This window comes from Pongo abelii, chromosome 13 (genome assembly GCF_028885655.2).
Source record: "Pongo abelii isolate AG06213 chromosome 13, NHGRI_mPonAbe1-v2.0_pri, whole genome shotgun sequence".
Classification (NCBI taxonomy): domain Eukaryota; kingdom Metazoa; phylum Chordata; class Mammalia; order Primates; family Hominidae; genus Pongo; species Pongo abelii.
Genome location: NC_071998.2, coordinates 20,519,975 through 20,533,256, shown reverse-complemented (window position 1 = coordinate 20,533,256; position 13,282 = coordinate 20,519,975). Strand labels below are relative to the sequence as shown.

Genomic DNA, 13,282 nt, shown 5'->3' with positions numbered 1-13,282 from the left:
AATGTGCAAGTTTATAACTATCAGTCAGCGTACCTAAAAGAATGTTTACTCTGTGCTATATAGATTGATAGTCATGTCCCTTTTGTCACTGAACATGTATATAAAGAAGTGCTCTAAATATAGGGGTGAGGAGCCTACTGAATCAGAAGACAGCATCAAGAGATAGCATTAACAAATATTTTAAGCCCATTCTAGCCCTTTTTCTTTATGTGCTTGCTAAATAAAGGCTGAATTTAAAGAGGTAATAAATAACATGTAAAATTTGTGTATTCATATTTATTTATTTATTTATTTATTTTTTGAGACATAGTCTCACTCTGTCACCCAGGCTGGAGTGCAGTGGTGCAATCTCGGCTCATTGCAACCTCTGCCTCCCGGGTTCCAGCAGTTCTCCTGCCTCAGCCTCCCGAGTAGCTGGGGCTACAGGAGCACGCCAACACTCCTGGCTAATTTTTGTATTTTTAATACAGACGGGGGTTTCACCATGTTGGCCAGGCTGGTCTCGAACTCTTGACCTTAGGTGATTTGCCCACCTCAGCCTCCTAAAGTGCTGGGATTGCAGGTGTGAGCCACTGCACCTGGCCTATTTGTGCATATTTAAATGAAAATATATGCACAATTAGCAGTTATATACAAATGTTTATTGGAAGCCTATTTTGATGCTTCTTTTTTTATTTTTATTTTATTTATTTATTTATTTTTGAGATGGAGTCTCGCTCTGTTGCCCAGGCTGTAGTGCAGTGGCGTGATCTCAGCTCACTGCAACCTCCAACTCCTGGGTTCAAGCGATTCTCCTGCCTCAGCCTCCCGAGTAGCTGGGATTACAGGCACGTGCCACCACACCTGGATAATTTTCTATTTTTAGTAGAGACGGGGTTTCACCACGTTGGCCAGGATGGTCTCAATCTCCTGACCTCATGATCTGCCCGCCTCGGCCTCCCAAAGTGCTGGGATTACAGGCGTGAGCCACTGTACCCGACCGTTTTTTTGTTTTGTTTTGTTTTTTGAGACAGGATCTCGCTCTGTCACAGTGGCTGGAGTGCAGTGGTGCGATCTTGGCTCACTGCAACCTCCGCCTCCCAGGTTCAAGTGATTCTCCTGCCTCAGCCTCCCAAGTAGCTGGGATTACAGGCGCCCACCACCATGTCTGGCTAATTTTTGTATATTTAGTAGATGGCAGGGTTTCACCATGGTCAAGCTGGTCTCGAACTCCTGACCTCAGGTGATCCACCCATTTCAACCTCCCAAAGTGCTAGGATTACAGGCGTGAGCCACTGCACCTGGCCTGATTCTTCTTATTAATGATTTTGCTGGTCTAATAGTCTAAGGAAAGAAGGGCAAGGCAGCCATTACTTTAAATTGCAGCATATTAAAAATGCTGTTTTGGACACTATTTGCATTGTATTGTTGTAAATGTATATGGAGTTTAGTCATAATTTCAAAGACCAGAGGGCTGTTGAAATAAGCAAATACAGCTTTGATGTGGAATATGTAGTTTTCTACATTCAGTTTACCCTAACTCCTAATGAGTATCTCATTAAGAGTCTTTCATTTTAGGTCTTAATTGCATTTCTTACTACATAGTAACATGTTTATTTTATATTAACAGCTAATCAGTACAAAGTCATTTTTCATCCTCATACCTAAGTGGCAATTCTAATTGATTTAAGGGGTATTTATGAAAGGGGTATCTCTCATTCTCTTTTTTAAAGCATTACTTACCTATTTTTTAAAATAATAAAAGTACTTTAATATGTACTTCCCCAAAGTCATGATACGAAAGCAGAAATATTTTTCTAATTTTATTTATATTGAAATATAGTCTTTTTTTTTTACAGCCCTTTTAAATGCATGTCTGAAATACACCTATAATCTTTTGCTCAATAAATTAGTATGGCTTTCTGTTGAAATGAATTTCAGATTAAAACAGATTAGAGTATGAGTGTTTGGTATATATATGTATTTCTCATGTAAATAGTATGACAATTATTTATTGTAATTCCACCAGAAAATTTATACTTAAATTGTTACCCATTTTTTAAAGAAACAGTGGTGCATTTAATAATGTTTTGGTAAGTCATATTTTATAAATGGAATTGTGAAATTAAAAGACATGTACACTTATGTCTGCATAAGTATTGTCAAATTGCTCTTCTAAAAGATAGTACCAGTGTATCTACCTACCAGCAGTGTTAAGAGAAATGAGCACTGCACTCATCAACATTTAAGTATTATCAGTCTTTAAAATTTTCGGCTAGTCAGACCAAAAAATGATATTTTATTGTTTTAATTTGTATTTCTTTGGTTATTAATAAAGTGGTACATGGTTAATTAATTTGAATACTCTATTCTCAAGGCTATATAGAGAGATAGAAGTTGTCATTTCATTCCAAAGTACTTTAGTCTTATTTTTCAGTGTTTACCAAGTCTTAAAAATGATAAATCCTGAATTGTCCTAGCATTATGTTGTTGTCTGCATTAAGTTGTCAATTATAATTTTCTTAGCAAGATTTTCTAGTTTGGCAGTTATCTTTAATAGCATCTGTTTTTTTTACTGTTTTCTTCCAAAGAGCTCTGACAAATATGGTCTTATTTGCCTGTGATAAAGAAGGGAGTAAGACATTATCATAGGCAATTTTTTAAAAACAAGAAACTGTACTACAGAACAATTAAAAATTACTTGTAAAAGGTTATATAATCATCTGTGAGTGTTAATTCTATAGGCCATTCCTCTTAACTTCTTAATTTTGGCCTCTAATATACGTTAAATTATTATCTAAAATGAGAATTAATAATCCCAATGAATGTAGGTTTTTTTAAATAAGATTAAAATCATGGTATGCTCCTGTAATATCAGTTGCTCAGGAAGCTAATGCAGGAGGATCTCTTAATCCCAGGAGTTTAAAACCTGGTGGCTCACACTTGTAATCCTAGCACTTTGGGAGGCCGAGGCAGGTGGATCACGAGGTCAAGAGATCAAGACCATCCTGGCCAACATGGTGTGAAACCCCGCCTTTACTAAAAATACAAAAATTAGCTGGGCGTGGTGGTGCACACCTGTAGTCCCAGCTACTCAGGAGGCTGAAGCAGGAGAATCTCTTGAACCTGGGAGGCAGAGGTTGCAGTGAGCCAAGATCATGCCACTGCACTCCAGCCTGGCAACAGAGTGAAACGCTGTCTCCAAAAAAAAAAAAAAAAAAAACAGCCTGGGCAACATAGTGAGAGCCCATCTCAAAAAATAAAATAAAATAGGTTTGGGCTGTGACCAGCTTCAGAGAAGGCAGTACTCTTTTCCCCAAATCTACCAGTATCTACTATTTTTGTTGTAATTACATGGCGAAGGTTCTGGAAGCTGGTCTTTGTAGCCTACACACCTGGTGTAGGATTCCCTCGCAGCCCAGTCAAGCCTGGGCTCTACTGACTCCTTGTGGCAAGGCTCACAGTCCTTCCACCACCCCAGAAACTTCATGAGAATTCACATGGAAGCCGAGTCATTCTGGCCCCATGTTGTTGGAACTGTATAGGCTTTAGGTCTGTCTTGAAACCTGGGCCTCCACAGAAAATGTGTTTCCTCTGCAGCCCTATCAAATGCTTGCTGCTCATCTTCCATGACCCTGAATTAAGAGATGATATCAGCCTCTTTCTCACATGCCATGGCTGCTTTTAAGTCATTACTCAACCCTTTTTATATAAATACCTTTGGCTTATTTAAGGCTTATACCCTCTAGCAATACTGTCCTCTACCTTTCTTTCTCATTTTCATCTTCCCACCTACTGGACTTTCTGCTCATTCACAGAGGATTTCTGAAACCCTGAGTAACTATAGATGTTCTAACCTTTTATAAATTGACGATATCGAGAAACTTCCAAGGCTGGGCGTGGTGGCTCATGCCTGTTACCCAGCACTTTGGGAGGCCGAGGTAGGCAGATCACTTGAGGCCACAAGTTTGAGGCCAGCCTGGCCAACATGGCAAAACCCCATCCCTACTAAAAATACAAAAGTTAGCTGAGTGTGGTGGTGCACACCTGTAATTACAGCTACTGGGAAGGTGGAGGCATGAGAATTGCTAGAACCCAGGACACAGAGGTTTCAGTGAGCCGAGATTGCACCACTGAACTCCAGCCTGGGCAACAGAGTGAGACTGTTTCAAAAAAAAAAAAAAAAAGAAAGAAACTTGCCCTTTTACTTTATATATTCCCATAGTCACACACCTAGACCTCTATTTGGCCAGATTACCAGATATATGTATGCAAAGAGAATTTGTAGTGAAAACTGTCGAGTCATATTCAAATCCTTTCTGTAATGAAAAGCTTTTTCCTAAAATCTGTTGGAAATTGCTCATTGGTTAACTACTTCTGTAAAAGTATTTGGTTGAAATTCCAGAGTTTTATGAGGTAAAGGATAAAAAGATGGCTCAAGGCCTACTAAAGTCAACCTGCATCATTAGTCCCTTTCAGAAGACAAGAACCTGCAGTGTGGAAAGAATCCTGTTTCTGAATCTGCTATAGTTTCTCTCCTCACTTGCCAACAATTTTTAAATATATAGAGAATTTTTAAATGCCTGTATACATTTAGCTTGCACACAGAGACCTATTCTGTGAGCTATCTCTGACATTTCCAAGATAACAACAGCCATACATAATTGTGTGTTTACTGTGCTGGAGGAGTGCTTCATTCACCACTATGCCCTTAGCATATAGTAGGTGTTCAGTAGCTTTAATCCTTATAAGCAGGATATGAAGTGTAGGTACTATTTATTACTCCTGTTTTACAAACTAAAAACTGAGACATTACAAGGTTAATAAGTCTAAGGTCTAAAAGCTAAAATGATGCTATACTTTATGAATATATGTGGAGAAAGCTTACATATTGGCAATCTAGGAATCATCAGTTTATCTCCTACTCAGAAGATCTCTCAACTTTCTTTCTTAAATATGCAGATATTATAGCTCTAATAAGCAACTTTAATATAACACTCATGACATTGGGGCAACATAGTGAGACTCCCACTCTTTACCAAAAAAAATTTAAAAATTAGCCAGGCAGGGTGGCACGCGTCTGTAGTCCCAGCTACTCGGGAGGCTGAGATGGGAGGATTGCTTGAGCCCAGGAGATCAAGGCTGCAGTGAGCTGTGATCACATCACTGCACTCCAGCCTGGGTGACAGAGTAAGACTCTCTCTTTTAAAAAAAAAAATCAATATATTATAAAACACATAAAGAAAAATATTTTCCAAACAAAAATAAATTTTACCTTAGGTTTTCAGCACTTTAAAAAACCCCTGGGGCTCAAGAAAGCAGTATAGAATGTTGATTTTCAGATACAGAGCCAATTCTGTGATACCATAGAGCTTTACTGCTCACAAGAGACCATTGCAGCTTCAGCAATCTTTATTAATTGTTCAGATTGCCATCCTTTTTTATTAAAGCATAATGACTGAGTTAGTCAGTATCAGATATAGTCAAAACCCAAACCTCCTAAATTTTCTCCCTTTATTCAGCAATTTTTTTCTCAAATTCCCTGCTCAGTGTGTTATCCCAGTCCATGCCAAATAACTGTTAAAGTCTGATTTTTTAATACAATGGGAGAAAATAATTCATAGAACATATTTCACTTGATGCCTTTATTTATTTATTTTTATTTTTATCTTTGAAACAGAGTCTCACTCTGCTGCCCAGGGTGCAGAGGTGTGATCTCGGCTCACTGTGCAACCTCTGCCTCCCAGATTCGAGCGATTCTCCTGCCTCAGCCTCCCAAGTAGCTGGGATTACAGGCATGAGCCACAACACCTGGCTAATTTTTGTATTTTTAGTAGAGGTGTGGTTTCACTATGTTGGCCAGGCTGATGTCGAACTCCTGACCTCAGGTGATCTGCCCGCCTTGGCCTCCCAAAGTGCTGGGGTTAACAGGCGTGAGCTACCGCACCCGGCCTTTTTACTTTTTTGATGCTAGAAAAATGCTTCCATATCAGCCATATACTACAATATTTTTCAATTGCAAAAGTTTATTTTAAGGAGAACTCAGTTTAAACTGTGTAGTATTTAACATACACGTGAGTGCTCAATGATGTTTCTTCAATAAATATATATGTAAAATTGAAAACTAATGTCTTTTATTTAAATTTTTATTAAACTTGGAGATTTCCAGCAGGAAATATAAAGCATCTAGTACAATCATTTCATGCTTGTCATTTCATACTTGTCAAATCCAGAATGGAGAGTTACTAGAGCATTATTTTTGTACAGGTAATTATTTAAGAAACAGGTGTTTATTTTATTTTTAGTGTACTCCAAGGAGCACTGAGTAGTATTCATATGATTTCCTCCCCTTATCCTTTCCACAGTCTTACTCAGATATGACTGGCCAGAAATAAGAATGGCTGAAACACATTATTGAGCTGAATAACTAAGCCAAGATTTGAATTTAAAGACTTGCTTAATTCAAATATTTTGTGTAATGGTGGTTCTGCCTTTATTCAAAAACATCTCCAGTGTTCTACCACCCAAATAAACTTTCTACATTTGTTCATTTAGCAAAAATTTGCTGATTGCCTCTTATATGCCAGACAGTATCCCAAGTACTAGGGGAAAAAAAGATGAATAAAACATGATCCCTGCCCTTGAGGAACTCAGAGTATAATAGGAAAGGTGGGTGTGTTAAGAACAGTGTAAAGTGTAATGTGAAAGTACATCAGGGTGGTGATAAATAAAAGAGTCTTAGAAGACTCTAAACTTAGTGACTTGCAGATGATGCATACCTAGAAAATGTAGAAAGTGTGACATAGACCTAAGAAGGGAGCCGAGTAACTGTGTCTTTTTATTTTGACATGATTATAGATTCACATGCAGTTTTAAGAAATAACGTAAAGGGCTGGGCGCAGTGGCTCATGCCAGTAACCACAACCCAGCCCTTTGGGAGGCCAAATCTGGAGGACTGCCTGAGGCCAGGAGTTTGAGACCAGCCTACACAATATAGTGAGACCCTATATCTACAAAAAACATTTTTTTTAAGAAATGATAAAATTAAGATTCAGATAACAAATAATCATGAACAAGCTAATTTCCCTGCTGAACTTATTTGAAGAGAAACCACTGATATATTCAGATCTACTTAATGAAAATGAGAATGCATAAATAAGAATAAATAATTAAAATTAAAATGCCGCCTCCCCAAAAAAGTAACTTAAATGTATAAAAACACGATGTGAAGAAGGAATGAAGGGGAAAAGAAAAACTCATCTCTGAAAAAACTAAAGCACTAGAATTACATTATTGTGATAGATTGATATGTACTTTCAGATAAATATGTAGTTCTGCTGACAGTGTGCATTACACCTACCTTTGGAAATAAAGAGGAAAATCAGACTTTGGTTAGATATATGTACTTTGTTCCACCCACTTTTCTCAACATTTTAATGTTATTTATAGGTAATATTGGAGCAAGAGGGCAGGCTGCAATTGATTGATTGTCTTACAAAATTGTTGTATAGGCTTACCAAATGTTTATTTAACTGAGAGATCAGACTACTTCAAGAAAGTTAAGTAGATTTCTATACTTGAAGGTCTCCTCCTATCCTCTTGATGTACACAAAACTCACGATAATGTTAGTGAAAATTGCATACATGTTCATTGTTCAGGGAGTAAATCCCAAAATCAGGAATTAATACTTTATTGGAACTGTTACCAAGCCACCTAATAAATGAATATCTGAAATTTTCATGGTAGCAAATGTGTGTGACCTTATGTAAATAATTATGTTCTACATTTTAAACTTGAAGGCGTATGATACAGTTTGGCTCAATGTCCCCAGTCAAATCTCAAGTTGAATTGTAATTCCCAATGTTGAGGGAGGGACCTGGTAGGAGGTGATTGGATCATGGGGGCAGATTTCCCCCATGCTGTTCTTGCAATAGTAAGTTCTCATGAGATTTGATGGTTTAAAAGTGTATGGCACCCTGCCCCTCATTTGCTCTCTTTCTCTCCTGCCAACGTGAAGGTACTTGCTTCCCCTTCAACTTCCACCATGATTTTAAGTGTCCTGAGGCCTCCTCAGCCATGCTTCCTGTTAAGCCTATGGAACTCGAGTCAGTTAAACCTCGTTTCTTCATAAATTACCCCAGTGTCAGGTAATTCTTTATAGTAATGTCAAAATGGACTAATACAGTGTATAACTTAGCACATGTAAAGTTTGAAGGAGAAACCAGTTCTTGTTTTAAATTGTACTAAATGGTTTCCTTTCTAGTCATTTCTAAGTAACCTGAAAATTCCTCCAATCTTTTCAACTCTCCGTATAGTACATACCTCCTTGTCTAGTATTAGTCACTTTGAGTGGACTTAGCAGCTTACTAGCAAGCTTATCTTGTCTTTATAGAAAATGTAAGAATAAGTGTGTAGAAGATAGAGATAATTCCCATTCTGCAGACCCTTACCTTTCATCAAAGGAAGGGAAAGATTGTCTCCTTCTAGCCTGCCTTTGTAAACTTTATAAGCTCTCAACATTAAAGGATAAATAAACTTTAGTTTTTCACTGAGAATCTTACGGCACTGAGGAATGGACTGACTTACTCTTCAGTCCAATCACATTTGGGAAGACACAGGTCTCTGATATATAAAGCAGAAGGCCACTAAGAATTTTGTTAAATTTCAAACTTATTATATGCCACACCTTTTTAAAACTAAATCTAGGTATAAAAGTCCATGTAGACTTGAATTTTACTATTAAATCCACTAATACGAACAAATTCTGGGACATAATTATCTGAGTTATGAATTGAGAGTGAAAATAAGATCCTCATTAACAACCCTAAGGCTAAAAGATTCACCAAATCTTACAGAATAAGGTCAGTGCTGCTGACCTTTATAGATCCCTGGATGTGGTGGGAGTTGCCTATAGACCTAGTATGTGGGAGGATGAGGCAGGAAGATCACTTGAGCAAAGGAGTTCAAGTCCAACCTGGGCAACATAGCAAGACCCGATCTCTTAAAAAAGAAAAAAACAGTTTACATTCCAGACAGCTTTCTGATTGGGTTTTGAAAATCTCCCTCAAATTACACAGCAGTGAAGCAATGTACACAACTGGGAAAGCTTTTTAACCTCTAAAACTATTCAAAGACTTCCTTATAGGGATCTGTTTGCCAGCATACTAATCAGTTCTATGTATAATTTTGTTGTACTAATGAATCCTATGTATGATCTGGTCGAACCCAATATGCAGTTACTCATCTTGAAAAACAGCTGTTTTCTTCAGTTGTCTACTAGTTAAAATAATTATGCATGCCATCTAAAAGGTACACACAGTTCGTCTTGAAAACTTACAAATGCCTGTAGAATGATTATATTTCAGTTAAAAAAAAAATGAGCTCTGCATAATCTACGTGTATATGCTTGTGTGTGTATATATATACATATATAAACAATGATAAATGGGATAAAGTATGCATACCAGACTCTTAACATTGCTTTTCCTCATCAGACTGGGAATGGGTTAGAAAAGAGGGCTGAGAAACACAATTAGCTTGCCTTTATTTGTATTTTTATTGTATTGTTTCATTTGTTTTAAAAAGAGAGTAAAAAGATAATTATGCTGGATTTCAGTTTAATAGTAAGCGTGATCTTCGTTTGTTCTAAGGCATTCTACTAATTGTTCACTTCATAAAAAATAATCATAAAAGCAATACTAAACTACTTTGAGAAGTTCAAGACACTCAAGCAAATTGTATAGTAATAAATATTATGAGCTAATTGGCCTTTTAGTTACAGAACATAAAAATAATTCTCTCTGTAATCATGAATATTAAAGGAAAAATATACATCCTAAGAACACTAATCATTATGGTGAGGTAGTTTCAGATATAAAGGAAGACATGGCTCAATTTTTAAATTATTTCATCAGTGTTATCTAAACTTTTACTTTTTTAAGCCCATTATATTTTAGACAGGAACCAGTTCTAATGTAGCAGGAAAAAATTCTAAAGTAAGCTACAGGGTCTCAATATTAAACCTTTCTCTCTCACCGTCTGATCCCTGGTTTAGGGATGCTTATATAGAAATTTTACCTATAGGTAAATGCAAAGTAAAGGTAAAAGTTCTATATAAGCATCCCTAAACCAGGGAAGGTAGTAGTGGGTAGCAAGGGTGATGTACTGGTTCCTGTCTAAAATATAATGGGCTTAAAAAAGTAAAAGTTTAGAATAACACTGGATGAAATAATTTAAAAATTGAGCCATGTCTTCCTCTGTCTCAAAAAAAAGGGTTCCTTTTTGTTTGTTTGTTTGTTTGTTTGTTTGTTTTGAGACAAGAGTCTCACTCTGTTGCCAGACTGGAGTGCAGTGGTGCTGGAGTGCAGTGGCACAATCTTGGCTCACTGCAGCTTCCACCTCCTGGGTTCAAGTGATTCTCCTGCCTCAGCCTCCCAAGTACCTGAGACTACAGGCACACACTACCACGCCCAGCTGCTTTTTGTATTTTTAATACAGATGGGGTTTCGCCATGTTGTCCAGGCTGGTCTCGAACTCCTAACCTCAAGTGATCTGCCCACCTCAGCCTCCCAAAGCGCTGGGATTACAGGCATGAGCCAATGTGTCCAGCCAAGAATCTTATTCTTACAAGAATCTGGCACAATGGAAGGGTCTTTTAATGGTATAAATAACAATATCCAGTGATGTAAAACAATTCTTCACAGTACCTGGGACTGCAGGCACCCACTACCCTGCCCAGCTGCTTTTTGTATTTTTAGTACAGATGGGGTTTCGCCATGTTGTCCAGGTTGGTCTCGAACTCCTAACCTCAAGTGATCTGCCCGTCTCAGCCTCCCAAAGTGCTGGGATTACAGGTATGAGCCAATGTATCCAGCCAAGAACCTTATTCTTATAAGAATTTGGCACAATAGAAGGGTCTTTTAATGTTATAGATAGAATGTCTAGTGATTTAAAACAGCTCTTCACAGGTCTCTGTAATTGTAACTCTTTCCCTGTTCTTAACAAACCAAAACTTGTTCGTCTCTCAAGTTTTCCATAAATGAGTTGATCAGAGACCTACGCAGTGCTTGGCAAATACCACCTGAGCTGCCAGTTCTGGCGGGATTTCACATAAGCCTCTTTTTTTTTTTTTTTAAATAAACCAATAGAAAAAAAATTGCAGGCATATATAAAGAATTGGTAGATCAAAAAAAAAAAAAAAATCAGAGATGTCTCCAAATGAAATGAATTGTTTGTAGAAAATAGGAAACTTGAGAAAATCCTAACTTGTTCTTCACAGATAGTGTGAATAGAGAAGATAGACGAAAAGCACTGCTGAGCAAAATGATGAAGAAAATTATGGACAAAATAGTTCGCACTCAATTTGAGTGAGAAAAAGACCCATAGTGAAATTTCTGAATATCAAACAAAAATTATACTAATATCCAGAGAGAAAAACACACAAATCAGATTCACATCAGACTTCTCCTGTATAGTACTAAATGCCAAAAAGTAATGGAGAAATCTCTAAAGGCTAGAAGATTCTGAGGAAAAAAGATGATACAATCTGTTGCTCATTTGTGAATTTAAGGGAAAAGTCAGAGAAAAAAAAATTAGCAACAATGAACAGTGAAACCAAGAAAGCCTAGAATATGTGTCTGAATACTTCTTGGTAATCTGTTTTTTAACTTAATGTAAGTATTTCCTGGGTGCAGTGGCACCTGCCTGTAGTTGCAGCTACTCAGAAGGCTGAGGCAGGAGAATTGCTTGAGGTCAAGAGTTCAAGACCAGCCCAGGCAACATGGTGAGAGATCATCTCAAAAAAAGACAGAGAAATATAAATATTAGAGCAAAGTTTATTTTTAAAATTATAGTAATGTGGATTATAGGTAATTTCAGTAAAATAAAAGGTTATTTGTTTCAATAATCAGAAGAAAAATAAGTGAGGCAAAGGAAACACGTAGTATAACATTATGGGAGAAAATGGGAGCAAGAAAGTATAAAAAACAAAAACCATAAAGAATGAGAAAAATCAGACCAAATACATCAATTATAACAATAAACATTTTCATAGTAGATTAAACACTCTTATAGATTTAACTACCTCCCCCACTCCCCCCGCCCCCCCAAAAAAAAGCCTGTTTATCCAAAGATCCTTTAACAAAAGTAATTGGCAGACCATGGTTTGGGAAAGATTTTTGTAATATGTATGATGGCACAATTATCTGTAATATATAAAAAGCTCTTACAAATCAATATGAAGAAAGGAAAATAATAATACCCAATGTTAGGGAAGCTGTACTATTAAAGTACATTTGGATGGGCTTTCTGGAATTCAGTGATGTATAGCTGCAAAGATATAGCTATAAGAATGTTTATATCAAAGTTGTTAATGAATACTAGATGCAACCCAAATATTTGACGATGAGGATGACTTACCTTACGATATAGTCATATAATGGAATTTATTCAGCCATTTCAAAAATGATATAAAAGGCTGGGCACAGTGGATCACCTGAGGTCAAGAGTTCGAGATCAGCCTGGACAACATGGTGAAACCCCATCTGTACTAAAAATACAAAAATTAGCTGGGCATGGTGGTGGGCTCTGTAATCCCAGCTACTTGGGAGGCTGAGGCAGGAGAATCGCTTGAAACTGGAAGGCAGAGGTTGCAGTGAGCCAAGATTGCACCATTGCACTCTAGCCTGGACGAGAAGAACAAAACTCCATCTCAAAAAATATATATATTATATATATATAAATGATATTGAAATATAAATAAGTTGCTAGTACATTAAGTAAAACACACAGATTACAAAACACTATGTGAAGTATAATTCGACTTCTATATATATATGTGTGTGTGTTTATATATGTAGATTTGCATTGAAAAAAGTTTGAGTGGGCCCTGTGTGGTGGCTCACACCTGTAATCCCAGCACTTTGGGAGGCCAAGGCGGGCAGATCACTTAAGGTCAGAAGTTCAAGACCAGCCTGGCCAACATGTTGAAACCCTGTCTCTCCTAAAAATACAAAAATTAGCCAGGCGTGGCAGCGCACACCTATAATCCCTGCTACTTGGGAGGCTGAGGCGGGAGAATCTGAAGTGGGAGAATTACAAGTCAGAGAATCAGTTGAACCCGGGAGGTGGAGGTTGCAGTGAGCCAAGATCGCATCACTGCACTCCAGCCTGGGCAACAGAGTGAGACTCTGTCTCAAAAAAAAAAAAAAAAAAAAAAAAAAAACTTTGGAGTAAAATATTCCAAAATATTTGCTCTTGTTATGGCAGGCATTATGGATGTTTTATCGTTTTTTGCTTTTTATT

The 13,282-nt window shown here is 37.3% G+C and overlaps 1 protein-coding gene across 7 annotated transcripts in view; it reads left to right on the top strand.

Annotated features, from left to right (window-relative positions):
• The window catches only part of ZCCHC7 (zinc finger CCHC-type containing 7), a 239,722-nt gene that overhangs the window by 186,451 nt on the left and 39,989 nt on the right, over nucleotides 1-13,282 (top strand). The window lies entirely within an intron of this gene.